Raw genomic sequence first — 12,010 nt, forward strand, 5'->3', positions numbered from 1 at the left:
GCTGTCGCGGCGCCGGTCCCGTATGTGCGGTGCGGCTTCCCGAAGTGCTCTTTACTAGAGTCCTTGTCGGCCGGGGAGGGAGCAGCGTGAGGAATGCACTGCAGGAAGTAATCTTCATAAAAGTGACTTGAGGGATTACAGCGAAATGGGTGACATTGATTTACTGCCAGGTGTTTCGAAGCTGCGTTTCTGAGCCCAAGGACTTTTGCTGTTTCCCACACACCTTGATTTCTTCCAAAGATTGCTTTCCCTCCTGTAGAAGCCGTCTGTTCTTTTTCCCTGTTGGAGGGGACTGAAACCATTTTATGCATGAGATCCAGAAATGCTGCGCTCGGTCCTTGCAGCAAGGCGAAGTGAAAGATGACAAGACTTGTGGGGAAGGGTTTTTTTAATGCAAAAACGTGACGATGAATTTTTATACTACTGATTACTTCATCCCGGGAATCCGTGGGGTTTTTAGAACTTCAGGTAGGGTAGGCGACAGATGACTTTAGAATAATGAATTGTCAGATTTTAATTTAAAATTTTATGTCTTGGGTCTCACTGTTAATTGCACGAAGGAGGGAGATGCTGCGTTTTGAAATGCACGGTAGATATCCTGTGTTAAGCTTCATCTGAAATTGTTGCTGAAATTGTACTTCTCTGCAAAGCATGCACTCCGCTTTGATAGTTTCAAAAGCACAACTTCCTCTTTTCAAGTTGGCTTTCCCCCCTCACTTCTCTCCCCCCCACCCACAAATGTAATCCATTCACAAATCGTGTCTCAGAATAGGGGATAGAGAACAAGGAATTGCTTTGTTTTTAAATGCTGTGTGAAGTAATAAACCGTTGTGATGTGAAAGCCAAGTATCTCAAAATATCTTCAAAATGTCAAGTAATTGCCATGATTCAAGTGTTTTTCTGCAAACACAAATGAATGGAAGAAGAGCAGTCTTCCAATTAATAAAGTTAAGAATGAGGGGAAGCTTAGTTTATGCACATCTACACTGAGACTATGAACCTGAGGTTGCATCCTGTTAAGTAGTTCTCTTCTAATCTAAATTTAAGCATAAAGGCTTTCCTTTCTATTATGGAGGAAACTTTTAAGCATGCAACCTACATTTTTGTGCAAATTTTATCCTCTTTTTATAATCAAACCTCATCCTTGTGGGATAAATGAAAATTTTACAGTGCTGAGTTGCGTAACTTTTGTTATTAAGCCCTGAAGGACACTAAAATGGTGCTATGGGAGTTAAGTTCATAGTCATGATATGGCTATAAAGATAAACTCCTGTTTAAAGCAGTGTGTAAATTGGTGCAAAGTCATCTTCCTGAGTACACAAACAGAAGGCATTGCTGCCTGTGCTGCTGGATGTACCTTTGTTAATTAGGGAATAGATGAAGTTGACAAAACTCATTGATTTTAATGCAGGTCTGTGAGAAGCAGTTGAAATGTCAAGAATCATGCCAGTGTCGTGTTGCTGCATGCCAGAAATGGTAGAGGCAAATGCACTTAAGTTAATTAGTAGGAAAGAGAACCTAAAATGGTAGAAACTGAGGGAAAACAAAGGGCTTTCTCTATTGCAGCAGCAGAATTGTTGGAAAGAGTAAAAAATGATGTTGCTTTCTTAAACAGTGTTGAGTAGCTGGGTAGAAATGGTTTTTCAGGGTTGCAAGGGTCTTGCAAGTCTGAAAGTAATAGGGGAAAGGAGCTTATGAAAAGAGACTAGTAGCAGTGCTCTATTTTTAATATTTTTTAACCACTTCTTTAGCAGCTTCTCCAGGTAAAATGGATTTTTTTTTTCAGGACAGTAGCTGTGAATTTTCCTGTGGAATAGTTTGATATTTTTCTCAATTCTTTTGGCTTTTTCTGTCAAGCTTGTGTAGGATATCTTGCAGTCTGTTGATAAGTCAGTCACCTATTCTCTAGTATTTGTTTTGTGCTCCAGAGAGGAAGCTGAGGTATATCTGATAAAATGAAGAGCATTAGGCAAATCTTTTTTTGTTTTTTGAATGGATAAATATTTTTGCCTCTAAGGTGTAGTAAGCTTTCCCGTTTACTTAGGAATCCGGTTTTCTGGTATAAACATATGAAACCATCAAGGATGGGAAGAAAGGCAAATTGCTTTGGCTTTTCTACATATTAATTGAATCAAATACCACTTTATTTTTCCTAACATCCCTTCCAAACTGCCTTTCTGACAGTAAAATTAGGTTCTGATTTGGGGTAGAAGGAAGATTTTCTTGTTTTGTAAAATCAGTCACTGAGACTCACTCATGTTGGCATTTCTTCCAGAAATGACCCAAATGTAGTACGATAGGCCAAGGCAGTAGAGAGAGGACTCTGCTGAAATACAATGCCTGTGCAAGGTAAAACCAAAGTGGTATTTTGAGGTCACCATGCTGACACTTAAGAACTTGTGACCTGTTCATTATGACTAGGTTTACTGGGTTTTTGTTCCACACTGACTACCTCTTCTGTGTAGTATTTCCACTTTTTGATTTATTTCTCATGTCGTGTTGACTTTCCATACTTGAGCTGGTCCAGAGACTTTGAAAAATGTATGTACTTCTTGGCAGCTTCTAGGTCAGGTGAGCTGATACATGAAGTCAGGCAGCACTGACATTAAGATGTGCCGTTGACAGGCCTCCAGCATTTAATTTCAGGATTTGATGATAACGCCAAGAACTTGAAAAATGGATAATGATGGTACATTGGAATGGACAGGTTTCATGCCTGAAATTTGGTTCATCTGTTGGCTGGTTTGGCAGCTGGGTGGACTAAGGGCTTAATTTCAGTCCTGTGTACACACAAGTGCAGAATGAAAGCTGTTCTTGTAAGTATAACAGCAGGTTTAACTCCGTTGTCAAGCGAGAGCATTCTTACTGTCAGATGTTGCCTTAAATGCCAGCAGGGCTGCTGAACCAAGGCAACCAAAATTACGGAGCACTTGAACAGGGGCTACTTTCTATGCACTGGTTTTCTAAAGTACAGCTCCAGCATGCCATGTGCTATTTCTTTTGGCTGCTTGCGTCACGTGTGTGTGTGTGTGTGTGTGTGTGTGTATGTATATAAAATAATTTCTGTGTGTGCATATGTATACATTTAAGATAGACAGATAGATGGATCTAGCAAGACTGTTGCATTCTGATACTGCTACCAAGTGAAATGGGAACAACTTTTGGTGCATCAGTAGTTGTCAGGGAGTACTGTCAAAGTAGTACATTCATTCTGTTTGTACTGTTCTTACCATTAAGTCACACGTGTGAGAACTGTATCTGGATCATTAATCATATCCCATGACATTAGATCAAACTTCTTTCCCCTGAGAATTTTAACATCTTGCTAAAAGCCAGATTAATAGCAGTTACGTTAGTGAAAGCTTTCTCAAGCTGGAATACCAAAGCTCATGTGTGTGAGCATGAGACCCTCTCTATACTGGTTTGCACATGCAGGATGGTGCACCAGTGCAGGCTTTGTCAGCCCTGTTTGCCTGCCTTTTCCTGACAGGAATGTTGTCTCCTACATCCCTGCCAGCTCTTGGTACTGAAGAACATTACCACAATCTCATATACATCTTTGCCTCTTACAAACCAGCAGCATTGATCGCTCAAACCACCAGCTTTTTACCTGCCATTAGGGGTGACCATTGTTTATTGTACCTCACTCGGAGGTAATATAATTGTCCTAGTAGTGAAAATGGCTTATAGACATGATAGCAATGCACATTCTCATCACTGATACCATCGTTTAACGTTAGTGGGGTTTGGTGAATGGGGATGAAAAAAAAATGTAAGGTCAGTGTCTTGGCTTGCATATCAGAGGCAGACAGATTAAAGGAAGTTAAAACCTCAACTCGGACACTGTCAAAAATACAGATTTTGGTATGTTTAAATCACGTTTGCCAGATGGATTCTGTTACGATCTTCTTTCATTAATGAAAACATAATTTGCCACCTATAAATATGACATGAAAGCTTCCTGAAAATTCGAAGTGTGACTGAAGTGAACATTAAAAGTGGGGTATGGAATTGATCAATCACTGCAGATTGTGGGTTTGTGTTGTAGTTACCTGATCTGGTAAATGACTTCTGGAGTAGTTCTCTACTGTCACCCACTGTGCAGTCTTTTCTTTGGGCTTGCTATAAATCAGTCATAGTAAGGTGATTCAATGAGGTAAATTGTTAAAGTAATGTAACATTTTCATTTCCTGAGCTGTTTTACCACCAGTTTTTATATTACAGTTTAGTCTCTTATTTTTGAGGAAAAATACAAACGTAGGGAGGGAATGTAAATAGTGACTGATGTTAGAGGATAAACTGGGGTTGAGTGACCGAGGGAAGACGTATACAAATAAAACCAGAGTGTGTTAAGACACTGGAGCAACAGAGCAATGAAAGAAGAGGTGAATAAGAGCACATTAAGTTGGTGTTCTTAAGGAGAGGGGGGGAAAAAAATCGTGTAAGAGGATGACAGTGTAACAGTATCAATTAACAGTGCCCACCCAGGTAATTCTGGCCACTGCTGCCCTGCTAGTGACTCCTCTTGCTGGGAAAACACACAGCAGATTGTGTAGTAAATGTCTTCTTGACAGTTGACAGCCACTTTTGTCTCCAAACTGGATCTGTCTTTCTGGAGTCTTTCAACCCATTACACAGTCCTGTTAAAGTGGAGTGCGTGAATGTGGATCTGTTTAAGAAACATTTCTCACAGACTTTAGGATTCTTTCCCAAAACAATTCCTTTTGTTTATAATCTCAGACAACTTCCAGACCTTAGGAAAGCATTTGATTCCAATTCAGTTTGAATATAATCACTTTGAATTGATTTTGAGATGTTGCACGTTTCATGAGATTCAAATTAAAAACTTACTACGTCTTCATTCACAAGTGTTTTGAATCTGTGAAGTGAGAAGTATTCTGTTACTATTTTATTGAAATATATTTTTTAAGATATTTGCTGTTAATATTTGAATTATTTTTATACTCTAGTAATACTAATAATGTTAGCAGAATTTCAAGTAGCCCAAACTAGTTTCTGCCACTTTATTATGATAGAAAAAATATTCTAGCATAGTGTCCAGATTAGATGCACTGGGGCTTGAGTGTTCATGAAAGGAAAAGTTAGAGATTTTTATGTGAGAAGAGTCTTCAGGCTTCACCATCCCGTTACCACCTATCCTTTAATAAGGAGGATCCAAATCAGGCATCTTTTTTGATCACTTCTATTGCAGTATGAAATGGGTTGAGAAACTCTGTTAGTACAGGTTGGTCTGGCTTTGAGGGTTTCTCAATTGTAAGGTATTGTTGACCTACTTGGAAGGAGCTGTTTTGAAGCCAAGTCAATTCTTCTGTAAGGTTGATACAGTGGTAACAGTCAAGATGATGTGCACTTGACTGTACTGAACTTCTCTACTGCTTGTGAAATTGCAAAAATAGGTAAATACTAGAAATGTAATGGAAGGAGGGTAATTTGGAAAAAAAACATCGGATGGAGTTGAAGGCATAGCAGAAACTGCTTTGTGAGTGGGGAGACCTCAGGCTAGATTTGTTCAGTTAGAGTGATGCAGCTGAAAAGCAGTTCATTGTGTGGCCTCATAAAATAGCAGTCATGTAAGAATCAAATCCCTGCTCTTTATCTTCTGTTGTCTTCTACCAACTTTTCTTAACAGGTAGTGTTTCTTTCCTCACTTGCACTACTTGTGATTGGGGTGAAAACCTCATCAGATTTCATGTGGGTGCAGTAATGGGGTTATGCATGATAGGTAGAAGGGGCATTGTTCATAAAACATGTGCAGAGTAGGGTTGAGTGCAGGGACTCCCTACAGACTTCTTTTGGAAAACATACGAGGTGAGACAGAATGCTTGCAAAGTGTTGACCCTTTTATTGATTTATGGATAGCAGAATGAAACATGAAAAGGAAAACATATCCAAATGTTTTTTGTAGGCTGGGTCGACTGAACCATCAAGTTTAGTTTTTAATGGCATGATTTTTTTTTTTTAATGGTTTTCAGCAAACACTCACAAACACTTGACTAACTAGAGCAAATGCTACAATGAATATCCTTGAATGGACTTTTTTTTTGCAGATATCCTATTATTTGAACAGCTTAATATGTTCTGCTTTTAAAATAGAAATTGGATTTGATTACATGGGGTTAGAGTGCTTTATAAAGGTTATCTTTTGTTTCCTGTCATGACTATCTCTAATAGTCTCTAGTTTTGGTAGCCTGTAATCCTAATACTCATGTTTTTAAATCTGTCTTATGTTGAACTGGTGGGGGAGAGAAGAATAAAAATTCTGGCCAGTATAGTTAGCAAAAAAATTCAAAATCCTGTAGGAACTAATAGGTTTCAAATGGATTGAGAATACACTAAGTTCAGGGAAGTGTCTTTGCTGTTCCACAAGAATCTCTTCTAATTTAGTCAGGTTATTTTCTATTTAATGTCTAACTGCATGTGTTGCAGAGTTTCCTCCTGAATTTTTGGAAATTGCATTGTTGCAAGCCCTTTGAGGTACATTTGTACCGACATTTAGGGCTATTCCTGAGGGCTTCTTTCTACTTAGCAAAGCCATTAAAGCTGCTACTTTTGGGCCCTGTGGAGCCTGGACCCTGTGGCAGGATGTGTGACAATGTTTTTATTATTATTAACTCCGTTAGCAAAACTTCTTTAAGCGGTCAGTCTTGCTACTTACTTGGAGAACAAAGTGAACTTAGAACACATATTGCTATAGTCTTTTTATGGTATGTCCAGCACACAGACTTTGTTTCCGGCCCCGTGGCTGAGCAAAATTTGTGGTCTTCGTCTGAGCTGTTGCTGGGAATCAAACTGAGGTGTTTTTAATGTGGGTAGCTGCTAGGACTGGGCTGGAGAGGTACCGTGAAATTGACCCTAATGTTGCACCACACCTTACGTAAGTTGAAGCAGCCTGGGGAATGATTTTAAGGATACAGATACAAACAAAATAGATGAGCTTCTGTATTTTCCAACTTACTGCTGCTTTCCTAGGGTAAAAGCTCCTTTGACATATTAGAAAATTAAATACTTCCTATGCTTCAAAAGTTCTTGCTATTATGTGAGGCAATATTCCTGTACTTTGGAAAAAGAAATGGTCTGTTTTAAGGAAGGAATAACTGACTGTCCGTACATGAGTGCTTTAAGAGCAGGAAATGGTATTTAAAATATCTGTCTGCTACAGGGGACCCAAGTCCAGCATCAAATGTTACTTTTTCAGAGCCCATTTAACATAAATAACTAAATGAAAATTTTTTCTGGGTGTTACAATGCTTATCATATAATTTTCTGTGACAGTTAATTTATATGGGTGTGTTGGTTTGAAAACAAACCAGTGGGAGATCACAAGTCAAGATTGAAATTAAAAATAAGTGAAATAATACAAGGAAAAGCACTGACAAAGTCAGATACAACCTAACACCCTGTTAGGGTGGTAGTAGCAGTCCAACTGAAGTAGTCTAGTTGAAGCAGTGATCCTGTGAAGGTCTAGTCTCTAGCTGAAGATCCAGTAGTAGCTCTGGTCTTCTGGGAACCCAGTAGACAGGGCTAGCTCAGGCAGTTCCAAGGCCAGGTTATATCCAGGTGGGAGCACCTGGCTCCTCCCTCCTCGGCAGAGCATCTCACAATGGGATGAGATAAGTCCATGAGTCACACGGTGGGTCCTGATGGCCCATTGCCTGTCATGCGGGGTGGGTCATTAGCAAGTGATAATAGCTAACAGATGGCCCATTGCCTGTCATCCGGAGTGGGTGATAGCAGCTAATGGCCCACAGCTGGTGGTAATAGAATACTTAACTACATCAATATTGCAACTTAGGACATTATCCACCCCTTATTCTATTACCATCTACACAGTTCTCACTTAAGATAAGGTCTCCTTGTGGGACACAACGGGTTTCTCCATCTGCCTGCATCACCCACCAAGTACAACCAGGTCCTTGGGCAAAAACCACTCCACGGATGGGTTTGCCTTTCCCTGAGGTGGGACTAATCCAAACAGTCTTTCCTAAAAAACTTCTTACGTGTACCACAGGGACTTTATCTCCATCCACTGTGTGCAAAGGTTCGGACTCGGCAGGACCGGCTCGATTGATAGAACCCCTTGTGTTAACCATCCAGGTGGCCTTTGCTAAGTTCAGTTCCCAATTTTTGAAGGTTCCCCCGCCAAGTGCCTTCAAAGTTGTCTTAAGTAGTCCGTTGCACCGTTCAACTTTCCCGGCAGCTGGTGCATGATAGGGGATGTGGTATATTCATTCAATTCCGTGTTCTCTAGCCCAGGTGCTTATGAGGCCATTCTTGAAATGGGTTCCATTGTCAGACTCGATTTTGGGGTTGTTTTGGTTGTTTTGGTGGTGTTTGGGGTGTGGGGGGTGGTTTTTGTGGTTGTTTTGGTGTGGTTTTTGGGGTTTGGGGGTGTGTGTGTTTGTTTTTGTTTTGTGTTTGGGTTGTTGGTGTTTGTTGGGTTGTGTGGTGTGTGGTGTTGTTGGTGTTTGGTGGTGTTGTGTTTTTTGTGTGGGTTGGGTGGTGTTTTTTTGTGTGTGTTGTTGTGTTTTTGGGTGGTTGTGTTGTTGTGTTTTTGGTTTGGTTTGTGTTGTGTGTTTGTGTTTTTGGGGGGGTGTTGTTGGGGTGGGTTTTTTGGTGTGTTGTTTTGGTTTGTGTTGGTTGGTTGTTTGGGTGGGTTGTGTGTTGGGGTGGTGTTTTTTGGGGTTTGGGTGGGGTGTTGGTGTTGGGTGTGTTTGTTGGGTGGGTTGGACTTCTACCTTGGCAGCTCGGTCCACCTGCTCGTTGTTACGATGCTCTTCATTAGCCCGACTCTTAGGTATATGTGCATCTACGTGTCGAACTTTCACAGTCAGCTTTTCTGCCCGGGCGGCGATGTCCTGCCAAATCTCAGCGGCCCAGATGGGTTTTCCTCTGCGCTGCTAGTTAGCCTTTCTCCAGCGATCTAACCATCCCCACAGTGCATTGGCTACCATCCAAGAGTCGGTGTAGAGATAAAGCCTTGACCATTTCTCTCGTTCGGCAATATCCAAAGCCAGTTGGATGGCTTTAAGCTCTGCGACCTGACTCGATCCACCTTGTCCCTCAGTAGCCTGTACAGCTTGTCGTGTGGGGCTCTATACTGCAGCTTTCCATTTCCGATCTGCGCCTACAATTCGGCAGGAACCATCGGTGAAGAGGGCATAGCGTCTTTCACTCTTTGGCAGTTCATTATACGGGGGTGCTTCCTCGGCACGTGCTACTTGCTCCTCTGCATCTTCTGAAGATAATTTAAAAGTCTCACTTTTAGGCCAGTTTGTTATAATTTCCAGAATCCCAGGGCGATTCGGGTTTCCAATACGGGCGCGCTGTGTGATGAGGGCAATCCATTTGCTCCACGTGGCATCAGTGGCATGGTGGGTAGAGGGAACCCTTCCCTTGAACATCCACTCCAGCACTGGCAGTCGGGGTGCAAGGAGAAGTTGTGTTTCTGTGCCGATCACCTCTGAGGCAGCTTGGACTCCTTCGTAAGCTGCCAAGATTTCTTTCTCGGTGGGAGTGTAGTTGACTTCAGACTCTCTGTAACTTCGACTCTAGAATCTCAGTGGTTGACCTCGGGTCTCGCCAGGCACTTTCTGCCAAAGGCTCCAGGACAGACCATGGCTCCCGGCTGCCGAGTAAAGCACATTCTTTACCTCTGGTCCTGTCCTGACTGGTCCCAGGGCTACCGCATGAGCGATCTCCTGTTTGATTTGGGTGAAGGCTTGCTGCTGTTCAGGGCCCCAGTGGAAATCGTTCTTCTTGCGGGTTATGAGGTAGAGAGGACTCACGATCTGGCTGTACTCAGGGATGTGCATTCTCCAAAAGCCTATGGCGCCTAGGAAAGCTTGCGTCTCCTTCTTGTTGGTTGGTGGAGACATCGCGATGATCTTATTGATGACCTCAGAAGGAATCTGACGCCGTCCGTCTTGCCACTTTACTCCCAGGAACTGGATCTCTCGGGCAGGTCCCTTGACTTTGCTCTTCTTGATGGCGAAACCGGCTTCTAGGAGAATTTTGATGATTTTCTCTCCTTTCCCAAATACTTCCGTTGCTGTGTCCCCCCACACAATGATGTCATCAATATACTGCAGATGTTCTGGAGCCTCACCCTTTTCCAGTGCAGCCTGGATCAGTCCGTGGCAGATGGTGGGACTGTGCTTCCACCCCTGGGGCAGTCGGTTCCATGTGTACTGCACACCTCTCCAGGTGAAAGCAAACTGAGGCCTGCACTCTGCTGCCAGAGGAATGGAGAAAAAGGCATTGGCAATATCAATGGTTGCATACCACTTTGCTGCCTTGGATTCCAGCTCGTACTGAAGTTCCAACATGTCCGGTACAGCAGCACTCAGTGGTGGTGTGACTTCATTCAGGCCACGGTAATCCACCGTCAGTCTCCATTCTTTACTGGACTTACGCACCGGCCATATAGGGCTGTTAAAGGGTGAGTGAGCCTTGCTGACCACCCCTTGGCTCTCCAGATCCCGAATCATCTTATGGATGGGGGCTACAGAGTCTCTGTCAGTGCGGTATTGCCGGCGATGCACTGTTGCTGTAGCAATTGGTACCCGCTGTTCTTCAATTCTCAGTAGTCCTACAGCAGATGGGTTATCTGAGAGACCAGGCAGGCTATTCAGTTGTCTTATGTCTTCTGTCTCTACGGCTGCTATCCCAAAAGCCCAGCGATGTCCCTTCGGGTCCTTGAAATATCCACTCCTGAGATAATCTATGCCGAGGATGCATGGGGCGTCTGGACCAGTCACAATGGGGTGTTTCTGCCACTCATTCCCAGTTAAACTCACTTCAGCTTCCAGTACAGTCAGCTGCTGGGATCCTCCTGTCACCCCAGAAATAGAAATGGATTCGGTCCCCACATACCTCGATGGCATCAGGGTGCACTGAGCGCCGGTGTCAACCAAAGCCGTGTATCTTTGTGGGTCAGACGTGCCAGGCCATCGGATCCACACAGTCCAATAGATCCGATTATCCTTTTCCTCTACCTGGCTAGAGGCAGGGCTCCTCTAATCCTGTTTTTGGTGCACGATGTTCTTCTGTAAATGTGTTCCTGAGGTTCCTTCAAGAGGATCAGTCATATTATCATTTCCATTCTGTCGGGGGTTTTGTCCACAAGAGACTGGGGCAGTGTTGTACCTAGATGAGCTTCTTGAGGTGGATGTTTCTGTTTTCAATTCACGTACCCGGGCTGCTAAGGTGGAGGTGGGTTTCCTATCCCACTTCCTCATGTCTTCCCCATGCTCTTGAAGGAAAAACCAGAGGTCACGTCGTGGAGTTTGTTTTCTTTCCCTGACTGGAGTACGTCTGCTCCTGATGGCAGAGACTCGGGTTGGTTTTGGTGTGGCATGGAAAAATCTTTCTGTGAGCTCTTTCCTTAGTTTCTGGGGGCTCTCTTCAATCAATCTCCGGACTTGCTCGGCCAGGTTTGTTTCTACCGATGAGACCTGGGTGCGTAGTGGGGCGGTGACAGTGTCCTCATAAATTCTCAGTTTGTTTGCTAACACACCCACCTGGTCTTCGCCTTCCCTCCACTGCAATGTTGCCAGGTAACGAGAGTATATCTCTGGTCCGAGCCACGCGAATCTTAGCCACATTTGTGAAGTGCACCGGACATTATCTGGGCTCTTGGGGAATCTCTCGTTGTCTGAGAAAATGATCTCTAGCACGGCCAATTCCCTCAGGCATCGGATACCTTGTTCTATTGTGTTCCATTTTCTTTGGTGCATCTGGAGGTCTTCTTTGCAGAGGTATCTGTCCCGTACACTCGCCAGCAATCGCCGCCAGAGGCTGAGAGTTTCCTGGGTTTTCCCAATCCCCTGGTCAATGACCACATCCTGAGACAGGGATCCCAGTTGTCTGGCCTCACTTCCATCCAGAATAGTGTCATTAGCTGCGGCGTCCCAGATACGGAGCAGCCAGGTCAAGATGGACTCATTCGCCTGCCGGGTGAATTCCCTCCGTAGGTCACGCAGCTCGCCCA

General features: G+C 43.4%; 1 protein-coding gene across 1 annotated transcript in view; it reads left to right on the forward strand.

Annotated features, from left to right (window-relative positions):
• Positions 1 to 12,010, forward strand: part of STT3B (STT3 oligosaccharyltransferase complex catalytic subunit B) — a 56,970-nt gene that overhangs the window by 1,009 nt on the left and 43,951 nt on the right. The window lies entirely within an intron of this gene.

This window comes from Lichenostomus cassidix, chromosome 2 (assembly GCF_008360975.1).
Source record: "Lichenostomus cassidix isolate B80296 chromosome 2, HeHo_3.0, whole genome shotgun sequence".
Taxonomy (NCBI): Eukaryota; Metazoa; Chordata; class Aves; order Passeriformes; family Meliphagidae; genus Lichenostomus; species Lichenostomus cassidix.